Here is a 16,427-nt window from a genome sequence, read left to right on the forward strand (position 1 = left end):
TTTTCCATTGATCAACTGATGGATATTTGGGCTTTTCCACTCTGTTACGAACTATTATGAATAACGTTTATATGAACATTTGTGTATAGATTTTTGTGATGACATACGTTTTCAATACTCATGGAGTGGAATTGCTGTATCATATGGTAACTTTGTGTTTAAATTTTTGAGGAATTGCCAAACTGTTTTCTAAAGCCACTGCACTATTTTTAAATACTACCAGCTATGAATGAGTGTTCCAGTTTCTCCACATCCTTGCCAAAACTTGTCATTTTCTGTCTTTTTTTTAATTTTAGGATTCCTAGTGGGTGTGAAGTGTATCAAATTGTAATTTCAATTTACATTTCTTTCTTTTTTTAATTGGAACCTGAGCTAACATCTGTTGCCACTCTTTTATTTTCCTTCTCCTTCTCTCCACAACCCCCCAGTACATAGCTGTATATTCTAGTTGTAGGTCCTTCTGGTTGTGCTATGTGGGACACCACCTCAGCATGGCCTGATGAGTGGTGCCACGTCCACACCCAGGATCCAAACCAGCGAAACCCCGGGCCACCAAAGCGGAGCACATGAACTTAACCATTAGGCCCCGGGGGCAGCCCCAAATTTGCATTTCTTGAGTGACTAATGACGTTGAGAATCTTTTTGTGTGCTTTTAACTATTTGCATATTTTCTTTGCAGAAATGTCTACTTAAATGCTTTGCCTATTTTTTAGTTGGGTTATTTGTCTTTCTATTGTTGAGTTGCTAGTGTTTTTTATATATTCTGGATACAAGTCCATTATTAGATATATGATTTGCAAGCATTTTGTTTCATTCTGTGTGTTGTCTTTTCAGTTTCTTCATGACATCTTTTGGAGCCCAAAAGTCTTTGATGTAAAAGAAGCCCAATTTATATATTTATTCTTTTGTCACTTGTGCTTTTGGTATTGTATCTAAAACACTATTACCTAATTTGAGGCCACTAAGATTTATTCCTTTGTTTTCTTCTAAGAGTTTTTATAGTATTAGCCCTTACCTCTGGTCTGTGATCCATTTTGAGTTAATTTGTGTGTATGTTGTGAGATGCGGTTCCAGTTTCATTCTTTTGCATCTAGATATCCAGTTGTTCTGGCAGCATTTGTTGAAAAGTCATGCATCAAATTTGTTAAGAAAAGAACTCTTCTAATATGTTAATGAATAACTTTTAATTTCATAAAATCACAGGACATTATCTCTGGAAATATGCTGAGAGGTAACTTAGTTCACCTGCCTTTGAACAGGTCAGTTGATTTCCCCAAGGCCGTCCTGCACCAAGTCTGTTCCCACCTCGCATATCCAGGGTCTATGCCAACCCAGAAATGTGCAGTGGTCCTCTACTGTGTCGGCAGTCAGAATTAATTTCTCCTTTTTTAATCCCCACATATTTATATTTCCACCCAGAGACTGCAACTCTCAAAAGACAGGTGAGTATGGGGAGTTGTAGCACGGAGGGTCTGGAGAGAGATTGCCAGTAAAACATTTTATTTGAGAAAATAAAGTTCTTTGGAGGAAGATTTAGGTCAAGAAGCCCTAGAGTTAGTTCAAGAAGGAACTGTGATTTTTTTTTTAATATCCATTTTTTGGTATAGTCTCAGAAAATCTGTCGTGTGATGGAAGGCCACTTCTATACAGCAAAGCTGCCGTAGAGGAAGCCCTTCTAGACCTGGGATTGTGGACAGAGGTCTTCCATCTATTGCCAAACTTATTTAGTGCAGTCTGTTTTCCATTGGCTCGCTCAGCTGCCATTCCTACTCACTTAATGAGCCTTCCAGGGTCACAGATGCTGGGAAACTGAAAACCCCGCTTCCAAGAGCCAGGATGTTGAATGTGGCTTAGATTCTGCCAAGCAGATGCCTGCATGAAACTAATGAGACCAGGAGGATGTAATTAACGTGAGGCAGTGGCCACGCTCACAGAGACTGGAGGTCTTTGCAAGCGAAGTGATAGGTGCCTTGCTTCTCCTGGGGCAGCTCTATCTGAAGTCTGGCTCTTAGTAATTAGGTACCAAGCAGCAGATGATGACAACAGTGGGGTTGTTTCTGATGTGTAGGAGTCAAATCTTATATCCTGGGTCTCAGTGACACTCTGTAATCTTGTTAGTGCTGTCGAGTCGACTCCTAGTGACCCTGTGGGCAGCAGAGCAGAACACTGCCTGGTCTTTTTGCACCATCTTCTTACCTTCTGGTGCTCTGATGCTATTCAAAGGGTTTTTATAGCCAGTTTTTTTGGAAGTGGGTGGCCAGGTCCTTCTTCCTACTCTGTCTTAGTCTGGAAGCTCCCCTGAAACCTGTCCACCATGGTGACCCTGGTGGTATCTGAAATCCTGGTGGCATAGCTTTCAGCATCACAGCAATGCACAGCCGCCACAGTATGACAACAGACAGATGGGTAGTGTGGTTCCCTTACTGGAAACGAACCCAGGCAGGCCATGGTGGGGAGAGCACCAAGTCTTAGCCACTAGACCACCAGGGCTGATTTAATAGTACCATCTGATAAATCGCTTTCTTCTCAAACTAAGTAGAGTGCAATCTATTATCTGCCACTACGAACTTTGCCCAATATAACCAGTGATCTCATTAACAATGAAAGAGCAGATAATACCTTTTCCTGTACACTGTCCTTGAGTCTAGATAAATATTTCTTCTTGGAAGAGTGAATCTAGAAGGAAAAAATCGAATGGTACCAAGTGGAATAAAAAATTCAAAAAAATTGAAGGAAACACCAACCCTACAGACTCAGAGGAGGATAAAGAGACGTCTGAAGATGATTTACTGCAGAGACCAGACACAAATTATTTTGGAAACAGTCTGCCATCCTGAATAGAAAACAAGAGGCAGTACTTCCGTGAAACAAGGTCAGAAAACCGAAATCTAGGAACAGGCTGTGGTGAGAGAAAAGAAGATGAGCATTTAGAACGGAAAGATAGCAGGCATCTATCTTATATCCTACGCTATAGGAGGGGCAAGTTTTTCACTAACCCCATGAGTCTCTGGCCCAAAGAGTCGAGGTTGATCATGATTTTAATGTATGAGAGCTTTGAGGAGCGATTAAAATGTGTGACAATGGCCAGGAGCTTGCTCAGTGGTCTGATGTGGTAGACGCTGGCCCAGGAGGTTCTGCACACATGTGGCGCCATCTCCTAGGAGCACCCATGGGAGGCCATGCCTGATCTACTTCTGAGACGGAGGAGAGGTTGAAAGGGCAGAGGAGGAAATGCTGTGACTAGGCGGGAAATGCATGGTGGGTGGGTTGCTCAGCTCACAAGCTTCTGGCTGCTCTGCCCAAGGTCGCCGGCTGGTCTGAAGTCAGATGGGGACCGTCTGTCCCACCTGGCAGTTCCCTGTTTAAGACTGGAGCACCCAGTCTGCTCCTGAAGACAGACTGTAGCCCCCACCGCCCAGGCCACTGAAAGGGTGGGAGTGACCCCTGCGTGGTCTTAGCTGCTCTTCCACAGACAACCAAAGTAAAGTTGGAAAGATGGAAAAGATGGAAAATAAACATCAACTTCCTAAGAAAAAAAAACAAGATGAGCCAAGACTACATGAGGAGGAGATAAACAGATTCAGTGAGATAAGGAACGATTCCAAGGAAACTGAAATTACAGTAACATGAATGTTTTGGAGAAAGCAAAGAGTACAGTGTTAGATTTGATGTAATGAAATACCGGATTCTTTTAAAAATGTAATAAACTCAAGGCAAATATAATCAAAAAAAGAGGGAAAATGAACAAATATAGAAGTGAGAAAGGAATAAAATAGATAAATTTCTGATAAATATAATCAAGAAAAGAATAAGCTAATAAAAAATTAGAGATGAGCAATTTCAAGAAAAAAAGAGCTGGAGGGAGAAATATATAATCAAAGAAATGTAGGAGACATGTCAACTGATTGTAATGTATGGACTCAAGTCAGAAACAAGTAGAAGAAAATTGCAGAAATGTGAACACTGAATGGATATTTGGTGATATTAGAAATTATTGTTAATAGTTTAGGTAAGCAGTGACATTTTCATTATTTTTTAGAGTCCTTGTATTTTAAAGATATATGCTGAAATATTTATAGGTGGAATTATGTTGATGGGATTTGTTCAAAATAATGTGGGAGGCGAGGCAGTGAGTGAGCAAGCCAATGAGGATGCAGATAGAATGAAGTTGCCCATGGGTTGATCAATACTGGAGCCAGAGGGTGAGAACACTAGTACGTTGTACTTTCCTGTCAAATTTTGTATAATAGAAAGTTTTAAAAATTAAACTGAGGTGAGAACAAATGTGATAGGAAATTGCGATGTTCTATTGTATGCAAAACATAATTGGAAGCTTTTTTAAAAGAGGAGGAGGATGTAATTTTCTGGGCTTGTTACCAAAATTAACATAAGATTTAAAATGTCAATAGTTTACCTACCACAGGAGAAATTTAAAGTACAATTAATGTATCTCAAAAGTTTCTTTCAAACTTTTAAGGAATAGGGTTATATCAAGTATTCCCAAGCGTAGAAAAAGATGGAAACCTACACAATCTATTTCATGAAGCTACTTTAACCCTGACCCAGCACCTGACAAAGATAATACAAAAAAAAGAAAACTATAAACCAGCCTCACATAGGAGTAATTTAAAAATTCTAAATAAAGTAGCTGCAAAATAAATTGTATCTTAAAAGACTTTTCTATCACTATCTAGGAAAGCCTGTCATAGCTTGAGATTGCAAAAGCGTTCGATATTGGGAAATCTGACATTATAATGCTTTATGTCAGTAGCACCCACTTTTAATAGTGGCATAAAGGGCATTAAATAACACCTAAAACACATTCTCGAATTTTAAAAAATCCCGAGGGAAAACTAGAATTGAAAGATACTTCTTTCACATCATAATAATTATATAAATGAATGGCTGATGTCTTACTCAACAGGGAAACACTGAAGACATTCCTATTAACAGCAGAATCAGGGCAGGTGTGTCGGCTTCAAGCATTGCTATTTCACGTTGCTTAAGAAGATCTGACTCATGTAATAAGATCTGAAAGAGAAATAAGAACTACAACTGTTGGAAAGGAGAAAACAAAATTTTTTTATATCCCAACGATGTGATTAGCTAACCTAAATATCTAGGGAGGTCAACTCCTGGAATTTAAAAGAAAGCTTAGTAAAGAGATCAGATTAAAAAAATAATACATGTGCAACAGTCAATAGCTTTTCCATGGACCAACATGAGGTGAACAGAAAATATACTCTCATTGGTGGAAAAGGTTTAATTCTTGTTACCAACATCGAGAAAATGACACAACTTGACTGGGACACAACACAAACGTAGTGGACAAACAGCACGTAATGAAATGTTACGCAGCCATTAAAAATCGGTAATGATGCATGAAAATCGTTCTGGAAAAATTGAAACAGGATAAACGAAACCCAGAATCCATGAGTATATTCACTATGATTCCTTTTTGTAGAACAGAGATTATATATAGTCCTAGAAAAATAAAAATAAAAAAGATTGCAAGTAAACCTAAGAGATATTAATAATAATTATTCTTATGTGATGGATTTTCAGATCATTTTAATTTTCTCTGAAAGTATTTTCAAGCTGTATTATCTACAACAAGCAAATATTCTTTTTGAAGTCAGAAAAAAATTTTAATTTGTTGATTTGCCTTAAGTTTAAAACCAGTCAACTGAAAAATAATAATTTTGCTGACTACTTATAATTTTCAAGATTCAAGGTTATGCTTCTCTGAATCAACCTGGGCATGACAGCTTCTCTAAAACATGGATAATACCCAGGAGCAAAGAGTCTGGGACAAAGTTCATGGATGAGAGTGGAAATATTTCTCTAGCTTTCCCAAGCTGGCCAGCCCACCTGGAAACTAATTTAAGGATATGAAGGTGACATCACGGCAGGTGTTCTTTCAAAGTAGAGCATAAATTTATAATGCTCTGGCTGACAAAATTAGAAAGGAGACCAGATTTTAAAAGCCTTAGATATTCTTTGTCAATGTTCATCATCTTTATCTTCAAATAAAAGTATTTATATTTCTTCTTTCTGCCCCTTGGGCTCTAGTCCTTGGTTAAGAAATGTCCCATAAACTTCAGAAGAGGAGAAAAACACAAGATGATAGTACATACCGTTCTATTTTTTTAAGACTATAAATATTTTAACTTCTAGAAGAGACCACCTATCGTGAAACTTCAGATCTTCCTAAGGCTTATAAAAATTAACTATAAAGTTTGTTATAGTTTCCAGACTCAAGTAGTGTGTGCCAATTGGCTTAAAACATTTGGAAATAAACATCCTGAATGTTTGCAAAAGGTCAACATACTGGAAAAGAGTAATGTCAAATTCAGAAGCTGAAAAGTAAGAGATGCTGTCAATCAAAAAAATTAACACTTAAACTTGGCTGAATTATTTTAGTAAAACCAACAGTTTATGCCACTGTACAGACAAAGCCTAATACTTTTCTGCTGTAACCCAGTAAATATTTTTGAAGTACCTGCCATTTACAGAGAATTGTGGTAAGTGCTAAGAGAATTGTAAAATATCTCAAGGAATTTAGAGGGAAAGAGAAGTACAGAAATACATAGTAGAACTCCTGCAAATTAACATGAAAAACCAAATAACTTAATTTGAAACACGGCAAAAGACTTGAGCAGAAACTTCACAAAGGAAAATATATAAAAGGCCAGTAAGCATATGAAAAGTTGCTCAACAGTATTAGTCATCAGAGAAATGAAAATTAAAACTACAGCGAGATGCCATTTCACACCCACCAGAATAGCTAAAATAAAAAATGATTGACAACACCAAATGTTGGCCAGGATATAGAGCAACTGGAACCATCAGACATTGCGAAGAGAGAGTAAAATGGTACAACCATGTTAGAAATCTGCTTGGCAGTTCCTTTAAAGTTAAACATCCATCTACTCTGTGAGCAGCAATTCCATTTATAGGTCCTTACCCAAGAGAAATGGAAACGTGTCTACAGAAAGACATATGCAAGAACATTTATTTATAATAACCAAAAGAAATGGCCATCAACTGGAGGATGGATAAACAAATTGTGGTATATTCATACAATGGAATACTACTCAGCAATAAAAAGGAACAGATTACTGACAGGTACAACAACACAGATGCACCTCAAAAACATGGCATTGAGTGACAGAAGTCACACACACCAAGAATGTGTACTGGAAGAATCCATTTATGCAGAACTCTAGAATAGGCAAAGCTAATCTATGGTGACAGAAGTCAGAGCGCAGTTGCCTCCTAGGTTGTGAGGGTGGGCCCATAATTAACTGGAAAGGGGCAGAAGGAAATATTCCATGGTGGTGGATATGCTCCAGATCTTGATGAGGTGATGGTTACACAGGTGTATAACAGTCCAAACTTATCAAACTAAACACTTAAGAGTCGTGCATTTTATTGTAATTAATTATATTTATAGTTCAATTATATATATATTATATATATATATTATATTCAATTATAGCTCAATTTTTTAAAAAATGCTCAGAAAATGTAAAAATAGAAATAGTAGACATTTGACATTTGTGAGTTTGTATTGAAAGGACTACAAAAAACCTTGCATTTGTTGTCTTGGCTCGGGCTACTATGACAAAATGCCTTAGACTGGGCAGCTTAAACAGCAGATACTTCTTTCTCAGAGTTCTGAAAGCTGGAAGTCCAAGATCAAGGGGCGGGCAGATCTGGTTCTCGGTGAGGGTCCTTTTCCTGGATTACTGATGGCCACCTTCCTGCTGAATCCTCACGTGGAGGAGAGAGGAAGCTCTGGGGTCTCTCTTCCTCTTCTTATAAGGACACTAATCCTGTTATGGGGGCCCCACCCTCATGACCTCATCTAACCCTAATCACCGTCCAAAGGCCCCACCTCCTAATACCATCACACTAGGGGTTAGGGCTTCACCACGTGAATGGGAGGAGCACAAACATTCAGTCCATAACATTTGTTAATATCACCATAGAACACGGCTTCACCAACAAAAAGCTCACGGTGTCGTACGAGAAGGACAGGAGCCAGCACAGGACGGTGAAGCCACAATGAGGCCAGAGGTTGGATGGGAGCAGGACTCACGTCTGGGGACCATCCTGCAGGATCTGAGACTCAAACTGGGGCCTCAGAAAAGTTATAATTCACCACATGTCATGAGTCTCTACAGTAGCTTGCAAATATTCAAAAGAGGGGAATTTTAAATCCAAAAACATAATTTCTGTGTGAGATAGAATATTAGAAACACCAGATGAAGCCATAGAGAATGTTTCAAATGAGGTTTAAAACGACAGAGAAATCCTTCCTCCTGAGGAATAAACCCCCATTAACTAAGACATTTACCTATCATATTGATCATATTGTCACCACTCCTCAGAGTCTGGCTCCATCCAAAATGGAGGAAGTTTACATTGGTTCTCTGATCTGAAGTGAACACTTGGAAAGCTTTACTGGAATACTTAGTCGCTCCATTAAGAAATACCCCTTAACAGCCATTAACAAATTTTACCACGTTGTCTAGTGTGTTTCTGGTGAGGAGACCTTGTTGGAATATAAATTATGAAAATAAAGAATTGCCTTAGAAGAGAGTTTGTCCACATTAGGCAATAATAGACGTTAGTTAATTTCAGGGTTTACAACACTGGTCTTCAACACTTCCCCTGCCCTAATGTGTGTGAGGAGCGAGACACATCATTGCCCATCAGGACTGATGCTTCCATAAGACAGTGGTGTTCTAAAGAGGGGAGCTGGGTGAAGACCCTCTGGAGTTGGCGGGTGGGGGGCTAGGGGGAGAGTTGGGGGAGTTATAATATACAGCTCCCCTCCCCCACCAGGAGAATCCCATCAGGGAGTGACTAACAGACACAATATGATTTTTGCTCAGGCCCAAGGCCATCCCTGATCCTTTTCTTTCTCACCAACACCCTACGTGGTCTGGCCCCATTCCTCCTCTGCCTCAGCCTCTCATTTCTCTCTCCTCCCTCCACGTCCAGCCACATGGCCTTCTTGTTATTCTCAAACATGTCCAATGCTCCTGCCTTAGGACGTTTGCGGTGGCTGTTCCATCTGCCTGAATACTCTTCCCCAGTTGCCCCAATGACTAACTCCTTTACCTCTTGCAAGTCATTTCATAAAGGTCATCCTTTTTGTGGGGCTGACCTTGACCATCCCTGCTTAAAACTGTGATCTGTCCTCCCATTGACCAGTTCTAGGCGCCCCCCCGCCCCGCTCTGTTTCCTGTCTTTCCAGTGCTCTCAGCACCTTCAACACACTCTGATAATTGCCTATCTTAGTATATGTATTATTTATTGTATTATACTTATCATTTATTATACTATTATCTTGTTATATTTATTGTTTAGCGACTGCTCCACCTGCTACATTGGGGTGCCCCATGGCAGGGGTCTTTGTTTTATTCACTGACATCTCCTAAGCGCTTAGGACCCTACCTGTCCCATAGCAGGTGCTCCAAAATGATTTACCAAATGAATTACTGTCCATTTTTCTATGCTCCTCTAGCTAACATAAATAATGACTATAATATCGCCATTGTAAACATTTCTCTCTTCATCTCTTCCCTCCACCTACCCAACCCTCCACTCAGGGGAGATTTGTAAGTAATGTGTTACAGTAATATATTAGTAATGAACATCAAAGATTAGATTAGCGAGTTGAGTGCGCTGGAAAGCCTGAGAGGGAGAACAACTTGGGAGGCAGCCTTGACCCCCCGTTTCCTTATCCTATGAAATCTGTGCACAGCGTGTCTAGACAAGGACAAGGTCTCCAGCTCTGTCCTGTGATCTTCTCCCTCTGCTTCTCTTACTCGCATGTAGTTCCTACCCAGCCAACAAAGTCAGGAAATGGAGCAGAAAGCATTTGAGTGAGTCTCTTCTTGAACTTGGTCTCCAATCAATCTGAAAAGTCAAGTAGAATAATGTCATTGACATTGGTTTGTCATGTGTGGTAGATAAATTGGTTCATCTCATTTGATGGTAAGGAAAAGACTCATTCGGGTCACCTCTAAGAACCGGGGTTTTATAATTTATTGAGGAATCATTTGGTAATAAGGAATATAGGGGAGGATAGAATCGAATGTACTGCGGGCCCCACAGAGGATGAACCCGGGAGGTGGGTCAGGACTGAAGGTGGCTCCAGGTTCCACATTGTCTTGTTGCCCCAATAGCATCAGGCATTCTTGGATCTTCATTATGGCGCTCCCATTAGCATGAATTCCCTCCTGTCAATTGGTCCCCACTTCTCTCTAGGTGTCTCCTTGCTTCTCCTTTTGGTACCAACTGGCCGCTTCCATCCATGTCTCCAGGAGAAGTAACATGACCATCCTTGCCAACTGCCGTGCTCCTTGCTTAGGGCTTTCATCCTACAGCCCCTCAGAGGTCATCGCTCATCACAAAGTGGCTGCCCTTTATTTGGGCAGGACCCCTAAGCAACTCCATCTCTCCAAGGATGGGAATTATGGTATGGGACATTGCGATGATTAATTTTATGTGTCAACTTGACTGGGCCACAGAGTGCCCAGATATTTGGTAACACATTATTCTGGGTGTTCCTGTGAGGGTGTTTCTGCATGAGATTAACACTTACATCAGTAGACTGAGTAAAGCCGACTGCCTTCCCTAATGTGGATGGGCCTCACCCAATCAGTTGAAGCCCTGACTAGAACAAAAGAGCTGAATAAAAGGGAATGCCTCTTGCCTGTGTGAGCTAGGACGTCTGACTCAGACTGAAGCACTGGCTCTGCTGGGTCTCCAGCTTGCCAACTACGGATCTTCAGACTTCTCAGCCTCCACAATTGTGGGAGCCAATTCCTTATAATATATCTCCTATTGTTCTGTTCTTCTGGAAAATCTTGACTAATATAGACATGGTCACCCATGAATAAGGAACAGTTTAGAGGTACTCCCCTCGGCTTAGCTGTGGGCTGAGCAGTTGCCTTCAGAAGGGGCAGCCAGGGCAGGTGTGTGAGTCATGGCCTCAGCACAATCCAATGGCTGCGTGAGCCAGGCAGAGTAACAAGTGGGCTTCTGTATTTCACCACAGATGTGGTCAACTTCTCTTTTGAGACCATTCTCCTCAGGACCTCTGGGGCTGTGGCAAGCTCCCTGCACTGCCCCAAATGCCCAGGGCCCCAGGCTCTGAGTCTTCATCTGCACTTGGAACACATTTTCCCTGCTCCCCCTGCCCAACAGCCTAACTCTCCAGGCTTCAGTTTGGGGAGGATGTTTAGAGCTCAACAGCTTCACTACAAAACAATCCTGCTGGTTTCCAGCAGCTCCCAGACTATGGCATCCAGAACAACCTAAATCCCATTCTACAAGGTCCAGAAAGGATTTTGATAAGCACCAAGAAGAATGCAGAAAAGACCCATTGATTCAACAGAACACCCACATTCCGTGGGCTTCCCCTTAGAGAGAGTGTGGAGGGTAAAGGCAGCGACCACGTGTAGGGAAGGAAAACAAAGATTCTCAAGCCTGCATGAAGCCTAGAAAGTTCCACCGCATGTAGCCACATCCACAAATATTTTGCTTTGGGAAAATTACAGGCATCGGGTGCATCAATTGAGAAAACAACCTGCTGGCTGCCACCCCCTTGCATTCCACACGCTGTGCAGTGGGGACAGAAAGTTGCTTGGAATTAATTGTATCCCTTGATGTTTGTTCTCAACAAATATTTGCTGAATGCCTACTATGCACCAAACTGCACGGGCAGAGCAGGCCTCATCCTGTTGGTGTTTGCGTTTCAGTCTCACAAGTTAAGATGTCCTTAACTTAAGGAATTTAGTGCACGAGGACAGGCCTCCACAAGTCCGGTGGAGTCGGCCGTGTCTCTGATTCACTTCTCCATCCAAGAATAAAAATAGGGGCTGATCCATTAAAATGATCCTGGGAGATTAAAGAATTTCTGAGCCAAAACAAGACCTGAGATAAGCTGCCTACGTGTGAGCGGGGGAGGCACGTGGGTTCTGGGATGCCAGCAGCGTCCGGGAAGGCCTCCTGCAGCTTGATGAGACTTGCCCTGGCGGCTCTTCCCTTCCAGTGTCCTGTCGCATCTACGCGAGAGGGAGTGGCGGTACGCTTGGGAGAAGGCCCTCCACACTGCCAGCGTCCCTCTCACGTGGTTCCTGTCCTCGTCCCATTTTGCTTGGCGATTTCCAGTTAAAACTCACTCTTGGCGTTGTTGAGAAGGTCTGCTGCACGCATCACGAGCGCCTTTAATAAGCAAATCATTCTCCTCCATTTGCTGCGCTTTGATATCTCGCCTAGGAGAATTGGTTTGGATCATTCCTCGGCTTCAACACAAATTTCTTGTCTTTTCAAGAGCTCACCCAGTGTGGCGCAAACGGAGGGAAATATTGAAGCATGAAGTAGGACCCCTGTACACGGGGTGGCAGCTGGGGGAGGTCTTCCTGGAGGAGGGCACATGTAAAGGGCTGCCCACCCTGGAGCCTGTCCCCGCCTGGGGTGTCAGGCACACACTCCAAGACAGCACATCTAGACTCTTTGGGTCCACCACCTCTCAAGCAAACAACCACGTGCAAAGAGGGTAAGATAAATCGTGAACCTCTTTGCTGTTTTTTTTCAAGTTTGGAAAGCTAACTATGACACTGTTTGGCTTTAGAAAGACCCCAGGTGTGGAACCAGAGGACGTGATTTCTAGTCCTACCTCCAACCCTCATCATCCACGTTCCCTTGGACAATCTCTGAGCCTCAGTTTCTCCATCTGAAACCCATAGATAATTGTTCCCCTCACCTCCCAGGGCTGTGCGGAGGATCCAAATGAGATAAGAGCCCTGAAAATGCCTTGTCAAGTCTACAGACCCTAGGAAAAAGGAATTTATTGCTGTGGCTATTATTATTAACTTTCACCCCAAGGGACATCTTGACATTTGCCTTAGGGAAACGGTTTATTTATTTATTTATATTTTACCCAGTGGGCAGTCCCCCACTGCCACACATTATGCAACCGAGTTTCCCACATTTGAGGAAATCCCAGAGGTTGGCACACCCAGAATGCAACGGGTGAGCCTTGCTCCTCAAAACCCACCTTTGTGATCGTAGTCATCCCCCAAGGTGACTGTCTGTGTTTTAGGAATCTTAGTGAAATGGAAATGAAAGTTTTGGTAACTTCCATCAGAAGGGAGGAAGAGAGCCAGCGGCCTTTTATTTGATCACAGATACCCCGAATGTTCCGGCTGAAAGGAGCCTGGGACCTCCCAGCCCCGCTATGGCACTCACGGGACGCAGAGCCCGCCACACACGCTCAGAAATGGTGCTGAGGTTGGGAAGAGCTCCCGTGTGTGGAGGACTCACCAGGCACCTGCCACTCAGCTAAGAGCTCTATGTGCTTTATCACGCAAACCTTCCAAACAGCACTGAGAGGGCACGGGTCCACAAATGTCTGCAGGCGACACATGAGAAGAGTGCGTCTTCGCAAGGTAAGGCCCTTCCCACAGTCCCATGGCCAGGAGGAGCAAGGACTGGAAGCCAGGAGTCCCCGTGCCTGACACTGGGCTGTGCTGCTGCCCACTGAGGAAGCAAAGAATGAACACTCTTCCTGCACAGGCAGGGGATGTGAGTCTCGAAGAGGAGAAATGATGTGCTCATGCCACTCCGAAGTCAGCAACTTGAGACCAGTTCCTATTCACAGTCCAAGACCCCTTGGCTGCTTGAACCTTCTCAAGAAGAAATTCTGCTCAGATTAACTTCCCAAGTGCAGCCTACACCATGTTCCTGGGAGGCGCCGAGGCGGCCATCTGGTCTACCCCAGGCTCTTCCCGTCAAGTCAGGTGATTTACTCGACTGCCAGCTAATCTCACCTTTCCTGGACTCTCCCTTTCTTGGCCCACATGCTGCTGAGTGACACGCTCAGTGCTGTAAATGAGGGTGTCGTGGCGTGTTCTCAGGTCTTACTGGAAGCGCAGCTGTTAAAAAACAATCTAGTAAACAGCCAGCACAGTCAGTCGTCAGCAGCCCTGCTCCAGGGCACCGACGTCAGCAAAGGCGGGGCCCAGGCCTCCAGCCAGAGCCCTTTCCAGCTGCCATCCTGCCTTCGGAACAGCCTCGCCTGACAGCCTCGTTTGCAGGACGAAATTGGCCAGCGCCTCACAGCACGGTCCCCTCCACTGCTGGCTTCTGAAGCTTCCAGATTTCCTGAGGAAAATGGATCCGTGCTCAAAATAGGGACCTGGGAATTGTTCCCCTGGGGCAACTACATTCGTCAGAGCAGGAAAAAGTGAACCAGAGTATGGATGATGATCAGATCATTGAGACGCTAAACTGAAATTGCATGGACTGGTGGGTTGGCAGCTAGAGCATTTATTTTATGGCTCAGTGACTCAAGTCTGCTGTCTACACTGGTCCTGTTTGAGGTCTCGTTGTCAATTCTTGATGAATCAGAACTGTTTGCTCATAAAATCACAGTTCAAGTGTGGGCTAAAGAACCTACTAGAAGAAAGAAGTGACAACTCCCCTTTAGAAATGTGAAGATGGGGGCTCAAATTGGCTTCTGTAAAACATCAGTAAGAAAGAAAATTAGGATGCCGAAACAGTAAGGCTATTAGTGTTTTCATAAAGGTCGACGGGGGTTTTTCCCTCTGTCCAGAAGCTCCCCATCCTTCACCCCTGCACAGGACAACGCTGGTGGGTGCCAGCCATAGGTAGACATAGAAGTGGGTGTCGTGGAAAGTTCTGAATCCAACTGTTAATAATAACAGAAGTAACCAAAACACCTATTATTTATTAAACCTTAACCCACTAAAACGTAAGGTCTCGGAGGCAAGGACTTTGTCTTGTTCTCTGCGGTATCTCCAGCCCAGAACAGTCCTTGGCACATCGCCACTCAGTATGTGTGTTTTGGACAGACTCGTAATGCGTGAATCAATACGCGCCAGACACTGTATTTTGCACTGTTCTTGTATAATTAACAGTCTCTTCCACCCATAGGAAGCAGATTAGTTTCCTTTTTACAGGTGCAGAAAAGGAGGCTGGGCCAGGTGAGGATGCTTGAAAGTGGCAGAGCTTGGCGAGGCCCCATGGTCAGCCCACCGCCAGAGTGTATGCAGTTAACCATCATGCCCAACCCCCTCCCTGTGTGCTGCCATCTTTACCCTAGGTCTCTGGACAGGTCCATGGGTCCCCAAATTCCCCCTTGAATTGTTGAGAGGATCCCAGCATCCTTGAAATTGTACATAAAGTGTTGACTATGGGCCTGTCTATGCTACACCGAAGAGAAAGCCTATGGCCTTTAGATTTCCAGAAAGACCCAGGGTCAAAAAAAGTTTCAGAATCACTTTGTAGACTCTGAGGAAGTAACCAGTAAGGAGGGTGACCGGCATTCCCGTCTGCCCAGGGCTGTCTCGGCTTTAGCAGTGAAAATCTCACGAGCTGGGAGAGCATCCTGTTGGGAACAAGCCATGTGGAGCCCCCAGGAGAAGAAGCGGCAACACGTGCCTGAGTCCAAATTCCTGGCTTCTGTCCTCTCTCAGCAGGAGGGAAGAGGTCAAGGAGACACAGGGAGGTGGGAAGCAGGTGCAGAGCTCAGGACTCGGGGGAAGGCCTGGGAGGGGGCGAGGCAGGTAGGAGGAGGAGTTGGGAGCGCAGCCCTTGAACGCTGGCAGCAGATGTCCAGACGCTATCTCCCCCGGGGCCTGGGACCTGCCTTCTTGCTTTCCCTTCAGTTGGCCCTGTCTCTGGGGCAAGTTGAGGGAAGAGGGCTAAGCGGTAGAGGTTTCTGAGGAGTGAACGGAGGGGTCATTGCAAAGATACTCCTCGCACACAAATTTCTGTGGCTGATGTCTGTTTAGATGCGAACCTTGGGCATACTAGGCAATGGTGGTTGGCATCGTTCACATTTCAGAGAGCAATTCTCCCCTCCTGGGATTCACTGGGATATCCCCAGAGTCGGGGGTTCTCCAGGAACCCCAGGAATAAGCCATAGGCCCCCTGTGGGCCAGCGGTTCTAAGACTCAAGCCCACAGTGAGTGGGAACACCCCGGGTGTTTGGGATGTGTCCCAAAGCCAATACGGTGCCAGGAATAGGAGCCGTGTGTCCACAGCTAGTGGGAACTGCAACCTTGAGCAGGATGCCCTGGTGCGTGCTCCAGCCTGAGGTCTCCCCATCACAGGTGATGGTGCTGGGGTCCGAATCACTCAGGCCTCAGCCACATTCCCAGCAGGGCCTGCAGCTGACATTTGATGACACCAGCATTTCTAGTTCAGGGCACATGTTTCCTCCACATGCTTGTTCTCAATGACCGGAGCTCCCGGGAAAGCCTGGGCTCCCGGGTATCCACGCTCCTAGTGTCCTGCGCCAGTACAGCAGTGAAGCAGGTTTTAGGAGCACATGGCATTTGCTGAATGATTCCTTTTGCGCCTGTCCTCTTGTTTCCCAA

The sequence above is a fragment of the Equus asinus genome, chromosome 18 (assembly GCF_041296235.1).
Source record: "Equus asinus isolate D_3611 breed Donkey chromosome 18, EquAss-T2T_v2, whole genome shotgun sequence".
Taxonomy (NCBI): Eukaryota; Metazoa; Chordata; class Mammalia; order Perissodactyla; family Equidae; genus Equus; species Equus asinus.